Here is a 9,652-nt window from a genome sequence, read left to right on the forward strand (position 1 = left end):
AGTATGTGAATCAGGTGAGCTAGTTCGGGGCTATAACAACATTGTGACATGTCTGGGGGTCCCAGAGGAGAAGTTTGAGAACGGCTCTCCTAAATACTCTTCATGGGAATCAGTTAGTATGTGCAGTACTGAGAAGTGATCTAGACTCATATCAGTGAATAGGAGTGGATCCTGTTTGGTACATTAGGGTAAGAAAGGCAAAGTCTCTACTAAAGGTTTTACTCCTAAATATACACGTCAACATTTTCTCTTGACCCTCTCTTTGCAGAACACTGCGCCATACTCACCTTTTTAGCTCTGGAAGCAAAATGCAGAGGATGCTTCAACAGAAACTGAGCTGCATTCTTGCTTCTGTAAAGGTTAGTCTCTCTCCAGCTTTTCTTCATGTGCACTTCACTTCAAACACACAACTATGGGAGTGGGACTGACTGACTCATGTTCACTGATTTCTCATTAACCCACATACTCAGGGAAAATAATCAAGTGTGTGTGTTTACATGCTGTGCATGAGTAGGCAGGCTTGACACAAATACGCTGCACTCTCCCTCCCACTCAAGACTGCAAATTACAGTATAACACATGCAACAATTGCAACACAAGTAAATCAAAATCATGTTTGTCAATAAATTAAAAAATATCTAAGAAATAAAAATACATATATTGCCAGCTGTCAACACACACACATGCATGCAAACACACACACAAACATGTACACACAGACACAGACACAGAGACACAGGTCCAGCCCTGACCACTTTCTGTCATGGTCGGATCAGTGTGTAATAGTAGGACCAGTCCCTCTCTCTCGTCCATTCACTCATTTTGTTTCATGTCCTGTTTTGCTACTGGGCACTGTGTGAATTAGATTACAGTGCATAATCCTAGTCTGCCATCCCCAATCTGATGTGTTGATTTTGGACGTGTGTGTGTGTGTGTGTGTGTGTGTGTGTGTGTGTGTGTGTGTGTGTGTGTGTGTGTGTGTGTGTGTGTGTGTGTGTGTGTGTGTGTGTGTGTGTGTGTGTGTGTGTGTGCACATTTGTGTTTTCTTGGGTGCCGCTCTTGTTATGTGGGTTCTTATCATCAGACTGCTTTATGTCCTGGTCTGCCTCTGATGGGGTGGGGGGGCAGCTATCAGTGGACAGCATAGACAATAGACAACATAAAAGGGTTTTATTCTCTCTCTGCATTTCTCTGGTTTAATCAACATCTTTCATTCTTTCTGCATTGAGGGCAGATAACCTCATCTGTATTTGTTCTGTTACACACCAGTAAATCCTTTTTTAATTTTAATTTCACCTGCAGGGTTTAATTTCTCTCTTAACATTCTCAGTGAAATGTGATCAGGCACACATACACACCAACTCATAAATACATCAGCTTACAATTTTTTAATTGGCATGAAAGTAAGACACTGCCAAAGTGAGTGTCTGATACCCTTGTTTTTTGTCTTTTTTCTTTCTGTCTTTCAGAGAGGGAGCCCTGCTTGCCTGTTCTGTATCAGCATCAGACAAGGCAGGCCTTTTGTATGAGGGAGTCACAGTGAAGGGAAGTGGGGAGAGACCCCACCAAAACACAAGCCCAGCATAGAGCCACATTACCTGCTCCACTGGCTAAATAGATCAATCCATTTCTGCTCCCACCTTACAATTATGTTGTTGACAATTACAAGTAAAAAGGAGAGAGCAAAAGAAAGTGAAATGAGAAATCTCATCATTCTGCCTACTTGCCCCTTTTGTTAAAATTATCTAGTTATTTGAAGCCTTCAATATTATCAAGAATCCCTACCAGACCAGATAGTTATAAGTCTATTAGTCCAGGACTTTGGGAGTTTCCTAGCTGTTGCCTCAGTATTCAGATTCATTATTTACATTGCTGTTTCAAGAGCCACATGTTGTCTATTAGAAGTAACAGAAGGCACCTTTTCGAGCCAGTCACAACAGCAGGATATATCCCATCTGGGAGGCTTGATCAGAGCAAAGTTACCTGCCAGCAGATGCATCACCATCAAATGTGTTGAATAAGGGAAATCATAAAACAATCAATCGAAAACACTCCACACAAGAAATGATCATCACCAAGCACTCATGTTTTCCACGTCCCATATTTGTTTGGTAACACTTTACATGAACTATCCATCCACATGGTTCATGTAATGTGAACGGTACTACTTTCTTCTACTCTTTTTGTTCTATACCCATTGTCAATGTCACATTAAATTGATCTTGATATATGTTGTTGTTGTCTGGAGTTTTCTGTTCCGTCTGGGCGTTTCATTGCTTTTCAAAGAAGTTGCTCTGCAAATGGAGTAGAAGTGTTCAGCACTTAACGAAAAACAGAAGGAGAGAGAATGTCTAAATTATTTCGCTAAGGCAATTGTCCTTGGCTCTTTTTACTTACTGAGGTCTGAGTAAATTGCATTTTAATGTGGCTAGTAAATTAGAATGCAGAGGGCTTAGATTCTAACAGGAAAAAAAGCAATAGTTTGAAAATCCTTCTCCAATCCAGCCCTACCTGCTGCTGCTCTGCTCATTTCCACAGAAGGGGACGGAACAGACGACAGCTGAAATGACAGCATTTGCATATAGTTTCCTGTGTTGAGGGTAACAAACCTCTGTGGGATTCGGTCTGTCTCTCTTCTGTCTCTCTGTGGGAGATGAAGACGTAATGGCAACCTGCTTCTGCTCTGGTTGTTTTAGAGGTCACTCTGCTGGAACACAGCGCCATTTTGCCATTTGTTGGTTGATAGAGATGATGCAAATGCTGGACCTACTAGGGCTTAACGATTAGCTTTCTAACAAGAGGGGCTGGTTCTGTACAGAAGGAAGATGGAGAGAACACATGGGACGTTCTACACTCTAATGGGTTCCTCTGCTGTCCCCATAGGAGAACCCTTTTTTGTTCCAGGTAGAACTCTTTTTTGTTCCAGGTAGAACCCTCTGTAGAAGCCAAAAGGGTAAATTCTACTTGCAACCAAAAAGGGTTCTCCAATTGAGAAAGCCGAAGGAGACTTTTTAAGGTTCTAGATTAGCATCCTTTTTTTCTGAGAGTGGTAAAGAGAAAAGAGTCTAACTACATTTGAATGGACATGATCGAGTCTTCATGGTACAGTAAGTCAGGCTTTCCTTTATGGTTGTGAAAACTATATATATTTTTTTACCTTTATTTAACAAGGCAAGTCAGTTAAGAACAAATTCTTATTTTCAACGACGGCCTAGGAACAGTGGGTTAACTGCCTGTTCAGGGGCAGAACGACAGATTTTTACCTTGTCAGCTCGGGGGTTTTAACTTGCAACCTTCCGGTTTCTAGACCAACACTCTAACCACTGGGCTACGCTGCCGCCCCAATATCACTCGAAACTTTGAAAAAAGGTAACAGGTCAGTAGATCAGCACAGGACCACTTACAGTACAACATGAGCAGTCTGACCTGTGAGAGAGAAAAGTTATCAAACTCCACATCATTTCACCATCCACTCCCTCTATCTCCAAATTACCACACAGACCTGTCAGTATGAGCTGTGCCCAGGGGCCCAAGGGGTCCCCCAGGGTTCTGTGCCTTGTCTCAATCTCACACACAGCTGGCTGCCAATAGCAGAGACCAGTGCATGGAAATGTTAGTGTGAGCAGTATGAGGGAGAAACCAGAGCCACTGGGTTTGGGTTTTTAACTAGCCCCACAATGTGCAAGGTACCCTGTTCTCTGTCTTCATTTCTGGTTCTTACACAGGATTTAGGAAAACACCAGAGAGCGTCACAGTTTTAATGAGATAGATTGCTGTGAATGTTGTTCTGTAAATTAGCATTTGAAGAAATACCAAATATATCACATTTTTTAGGAGACATTAACTTTTAGATGATATAATGAGGCACACTGTCAACTTTAGAAAACATGGTGTGGGTATAACCACGAAAAGACAAAAGGCATGCAGTAAGTAAAGTTTGTGTAGTCTATTTCATGAATGTATTGACAACTTTGTTCAGCCTTGGGACTAAAAAGCCAAGTCTTCAATAGCTGTCTGAGGCCTGCACAATGTGCCATTGAAATCCAGCCAGATTCACTACTGACACTAAATAAGAGTTGTTGAACTAAAATCAAAAGGAAGACGGTCAGGCTTATATCCCTTTTAGCGGGACCAAAGTCCTTTCACTGGGCTCAGACAGACAGACTGAAATCCTTGTGAGGTGATTGGCTGGTTCTGTTAGAGGAAGCACAGGCTGTTCCAGGACATTGATAGTGGGCAAAGCAGTGTGAAATAACAGGCCAAAATATACCACAGTGATGTTACCCAGAGCAAACATACACACAATGGAAACACACCAAGGTTTTTTTTGCACTGAAACTCCGCTATCCTATGGATGAGAATGTACCTCAGTTTCAATGTTGTTTACGCTCACAAAATCTGTCTGTTTTTTAGCAATAACCAACACAATCTTACACTCAATTTGTGCAAATGTGTACAATGTGTATTTCAGCAGATTTTGTGCATTTTTGTTTGGCTTAAAAAATACAGACATTTTTGTGCAACTTCATTCACAGGAAAACACATTTAGTTGGGGAAAACTTCAGAAACAACCTTTTGCTCTAATAAAGTTATTAGAGTATTGCATGATGGGCAATAGTGTCCTACACTGCCACATTTATTTATATATATATAACAACCCAATATTGTTAATCAACCAGGTTGTCACCAAAATAATTCTAATATAATAGTAGCCTTGCATTGTTTTGTTTTTTATTAATGCCAATACTGTTTTCTATGCTTGTTTTCACTTAATACTTTGGGATACTGGTTCACTTGTAGTCACAAAGGCCCTTTTCCATGTAGGCAACAATAGGCCTACACCATTTTCTTCATTTCACATTTCATGAAGCCAACATTACACAATTTTCTTCATTATGCTTTTAATACAAGGCTTCACTTTTTTGTGTACATTACATACTTTCTTTCAAAATGCATTTTGTTCAAGGCTATGTCGGATTTTATTAGGGGTTGCCAGGTTGGTTAAAAAAAATGGTGGTATTGATTGGGGAATGGGGATACATTTTATAATGGTAAGTTATAATACACACCATAATACACCCACACGCACAGCAACCCTTATACATATATACACACACTCTGTTTGTACTCATGTTATAGCCAACTCTTGACTTGTATGAATTATTTCTAATAAAGCGTTTGTATATAGTATATAAGATAATGTATTCATTATCTTTAAACTTGTTAAATGTTTGTAGTTTTCATGTTTCAGTAATGATTAACATGGTTAAATAGTCTTAAATCTCTGCTTGATTTAGCTTTTGGTATATTTGGCATTTTTATACACATTCTGTATTTCCACTGAAGAAAGCAATAATTAATCAACACAACTGTAAATAAATGGGCACTACCTGTTATAAAATGGAAATTGCTCTCCGTAAATAGATGGTGAGAAATGCTCATTCTGAAGCCATTCGGCTATGGGTTTCACATAATAATGATACAAGTTATATCACCTTAAAAAGGGTTTATTTACAACCTATGTGGTATAAGATGTTAGGAATAGTGGCATAGGAGAGTCTGAAATTAATAAAATACCCTAACCAAGCTATGTTCAATGTCAACTGCAATTTCCTGGCTTCATTGTGAAGCCATTCGGCTATGGGTTTCACAGCCCTATAATAATGATACAGTTATATCACCTTAAAAGGGGTTTATTTACAACCTCTGGGGTATAAGTTATGTAGGAGAGTCTGATATATAACCCCTAACTTGAGTTAAGTCTTCGCCAGTGAGAACCAAGAGGGGCCTAGCTTCATCCTTTATGACTTGGAAAAGCCTTGATTCTAGGCCATAGATAATCCTACATCCATCTCATTAGATCAGAACAGTAAGGATAAAAAATAATAGTTGTGTTTTTTTGCTTAACACACTTCCATTATTTGTCTACCCATGTGATGTGGATCATTGTCATGTTATTAGATGTATAAGCTTCAGTAACAAAAGAACACCATGGTTGTAATAACACTTTAAATGTGTAGAATGTGTTTGTTTTGGGTCCGCACTGGTAAGTTAACTTATTTAAAATAGACAGTCACAGAGGATTTTCTTCTGAATAACTGGTAAGGGCATAGCACTTTCCATTCAGCTTCAGGCAACTTTGATGTAAGGCTTGATCAAACCTGTAGTGACTACTTCTATCCGTCATGCCCATTGTTGCTTATCCATTGTTCACTAGATATACTCAACACAATGTGGAAAACCAGAATGCTTCCCACCACTAGATCACATAACTAGACGTGAGCTGGACGTGATCCCAACGCAGCCACCAATCTAGCAGAAGAAAGTGAAAGCTGCAACAGGGACTTTAACCAAAGCTCATACAGTGGGGCAAAAAAAGTATTTAGTCAGCCACCAATTGCGCAAGTTCTTCCACTTAAAAAGATGAGAGAGGCCTGTAATTTTCATCATAGGTACACTTCAACTATGACAGACAAAATGAGAAAGAAAAATCCAGTTTCCCCACATTTATTTATGAATTACTTCCCATCATGAATAAATGGATACAATGTTTTTCGTACAGATTGCATATCTAAGGGTGGTGGTGTTGCTGTGTATGTAAAAGACAAGTTCTCAGTGGTCGTTCTGACTTCTATTACTAAACCTAAGCAATTTGAATATCTGTCTTTGAACCTAAACCTTGGCTCATCTTTAAATATTGTTGTATCTTGTTGTTATAGACCTCCATCTGCTACTGTTGGCTCTCTGAATTGTATTTTCAAATTGTTATCACAGAATGTCAACTCTGAGTTTGTCCTGATGGGTGATCTGAATCAGGACTGGCTAACATCTAGCTCTGATCAACTTAAAATGCTGTGCAATACCTGTAATCTCACTCAGATTGTCAACAGTGTAACTAGGATGAAAATAAAATATCCTCTGAAATCCTCTTTGATTGATTTGATCTTAACCAATACTCCTCATCGTTTGAATGCTTCTGGTATTTTTGCAAACGACATAAGTGATCACTGTGCGAGAGATGGTAAAATTCCTAAGAAATCTCCACGCGTTATTACGAAAAGAAACTGGATATTCAAGGTTTGATATTCAAGGTTTTTTACATGACATATCTAGCATTGAATGGAATAGAATGGAATTCATCTCTGATGTTGAACTAGCCTTTTCTTACTTCCACAACGCAATCCAGGATGTATGCAATAGGCATGCCCCTTTTAAAAAGTTCCGGATTAAGGGCAGAGAGAACCCTTGGTTCGAAATACTATGTGGGCTAAAGCAAGAGGGACTGGTTTGGCAGATGATTGGATGGCTTTTAAACGTCTTCGAAATATGGGTGTGGCTATGATCCGTAAATTGAAAGCAGACCACTAGCTCAAATCAAATGTATTTGTCACATACACATGGTTAGCAGATGTTAATGCGAGTGTAGCAAAATGCTGAGTACCTGAAATCTACTTCACAAAATGTAAATAATACATCCACATTTTGGCAAAAAGGGAAAGGTTTGGAGTGCAGAAAAGATACACAGCTTCCTAAACAATTGTTGGTCGACACACAGATTGTAACTGAGAGAACCTCCATTCTGAAAGCCTTGAACCAGCATTTTTTAGATGCAGGCAGTTTATTTGAAAAGGTCAAAGGTATAATTGAGCCCCCTATAAATGTACCTGACATACCTGTGCCCTCCTTCACCTGGTTCTCCTTTTCATCCTTCTCTGTTTCAGAAGTGTGTAAAGCCTTGAAATAAATGTATTTTAAAAATCCCCTGGCCCTGATGAACTAGACCCCCGCCTCCTACACCTAGCCGCAGACATCATTACTCCCCCTTAACATGTATTTTTAACCTTACGCTTGATGTTAAGGAAATCCCCAAGTTTTGGAAATCTGCTTTTGTACTGTCTCCTGAAAGGTGGAGATCCCTCGCTACTTGACAACTATCGACCCATATCAAAATTGTTTGTACTGTCAAAGGTACTGGAGTCCTTAGTTAGTAGGCAGCTAAAGACCTACTTCCAAGAAAACAACATCTTAAATGGAATGCAATCAGGTTTTAGGTCTGGCCACAGCACTGCCACTACCCTGAGAGCACTTGATTCAGTGTATCATGCAGCCCTCAGGTTCGTTACAAATCGGAAACGTCTAACACATCATTGTGATCTCTACAGCGCTGTTGGCTGGTCATCATTGACCTTGCGTAGGCTTAAACACTGGTATACACTGATTTATAAGGCCATATTGGGTAAAATGCCATTTTATCTCTGTTCTTTTTTAGTCAGGTCAGTAAATAAATATCAATTACGGTCCCTTTCTGATTTGCTTCTAACAGTACCCTAAATTAGAACAGGTTATGGTAGAAATAGTTTTAGTTACTTAGCACTGTGGTCCTGGAATTCTCTTCTGAACATTTTAAAATGTGATGATCTAGTTTCGTTGGTGGAGTTTAAACACTTGATCGATGTATATATCATAGAAGAGTGTAATTGTTTTTAGGCCAGCTGTTTTTAGTCAAGATGTTTGTGTTTTCAATGTAATATGTAATTGTTGTACTGTATGTGTGTTTATAGTTTTGTTTAAAGTTGTGTTAGTGTATGTAAGTTGTTTTGTCTGAAACGTTGTTCCTGCTATTGGACCAGGTCTCTCTTGGAAAAGAGATATTATCTCAATGAGAAAAAAAACCCTGCATAAATAAAGGTCAAATATATCAATGAATATTTTTTAAATGTATCCCCATTCCCCAATCAAATACCTTCGTTGATACAAAAAAACCTGACAAACACAGCTTTTTATTTCAATCTGCCCTCATAAAATCCAGCACCAGTATCCCAAAGTATTAACTGAAAACATAGAAAACAACATTGGAACTAGTAAAAACAAAATAAGGCTACGTAAGAATAAATAAATGTGGGACACAATTACATTTTTCCCTATGAATGAAGTCGCACAAAAATGTGTCTTTTCCTACAAGTTAAGTTGCACAATTTTTTTATAGTCTCACACGTATTAAACCACACAAAAATGCATGAAATCTGCTGAAACACTCTTCTCACAAACTGAGTGTGAGATTGTGTTGCAATAACAGCAGAGGAGAGGTGAGAGAGGCGGGCTCTACAAAGCCTCTCAGTTCAAAAGACACGTGGAATGGAGAAATTCATCTGGGTGTAATCCTCACACGTCTCTATGCCTGTGTTCTATCTAAGTGTATGTGTTTCTCTTCCCTGTGTGTTTCAGATTCATCCTAGGACCTAACAAAGAGTTCCCTCGCAGGCTCCCAGCCAGGATCCCCTCCCTCCAAATGGACTAAAACCATTACATCAACGACGACTGACTGGATTACCTGTGACCACAAAAAGGATATCCTCTGAAATAAAACAGCTTTGCTAGCGTGGTGCCAAGGGTTTTAGACCAGACTAATCCCCTTTTTGATCAATGAGCCTCACGTCGGTGTTACTCCACGAGAACAACCATGGCCATTTTCCCAAATACTACTTTTTTCTCCCCTTCAAAACGAAAACAGCTTAGCCGAGGTTATTTAGATGTTGTAAAAACGTTATTTGAAAACACTAACGCCTCCCCAAAGGTAAACTGGATGATCCTCACTGAGACTCAGTGCTACTGAGCAGGGGATCCTACAGGATCAGTGGCACATTGGAGGGAC

General features: G+C 39.3%; 1 pseudogene; it reads left to right on the top strand.

Annotated features, from left to right (window-relative positions):
- The window catches only part of LOC139371220 (chemokine-like protein TAFA-1), a 233,116-nt pseudogene extending 223,829 nt beyond the window's left edge, over window positions 1-9,287 (top strand).
- The last annotated feature ends 365 nt before the right edge of the window (window positions 9,288-9,652 follow it).

This window comes from Oncorhynchus clarkii, chromosome 17, assembly GCF_045791955.1.
Source record: "Oncorhynchus clarkii lewisi isolate Uvic-CL-2024 chromosome 17, UVic_Ocla_1.0, whole genome shotgun sequence".
Taxonomy (NCBI): Eukaryota; Metazoa; Chordata; class Actinopteri; order Salmoniformes; family Salmonidae; genus Oncorhynchus; species Oncorhynchus clarkii.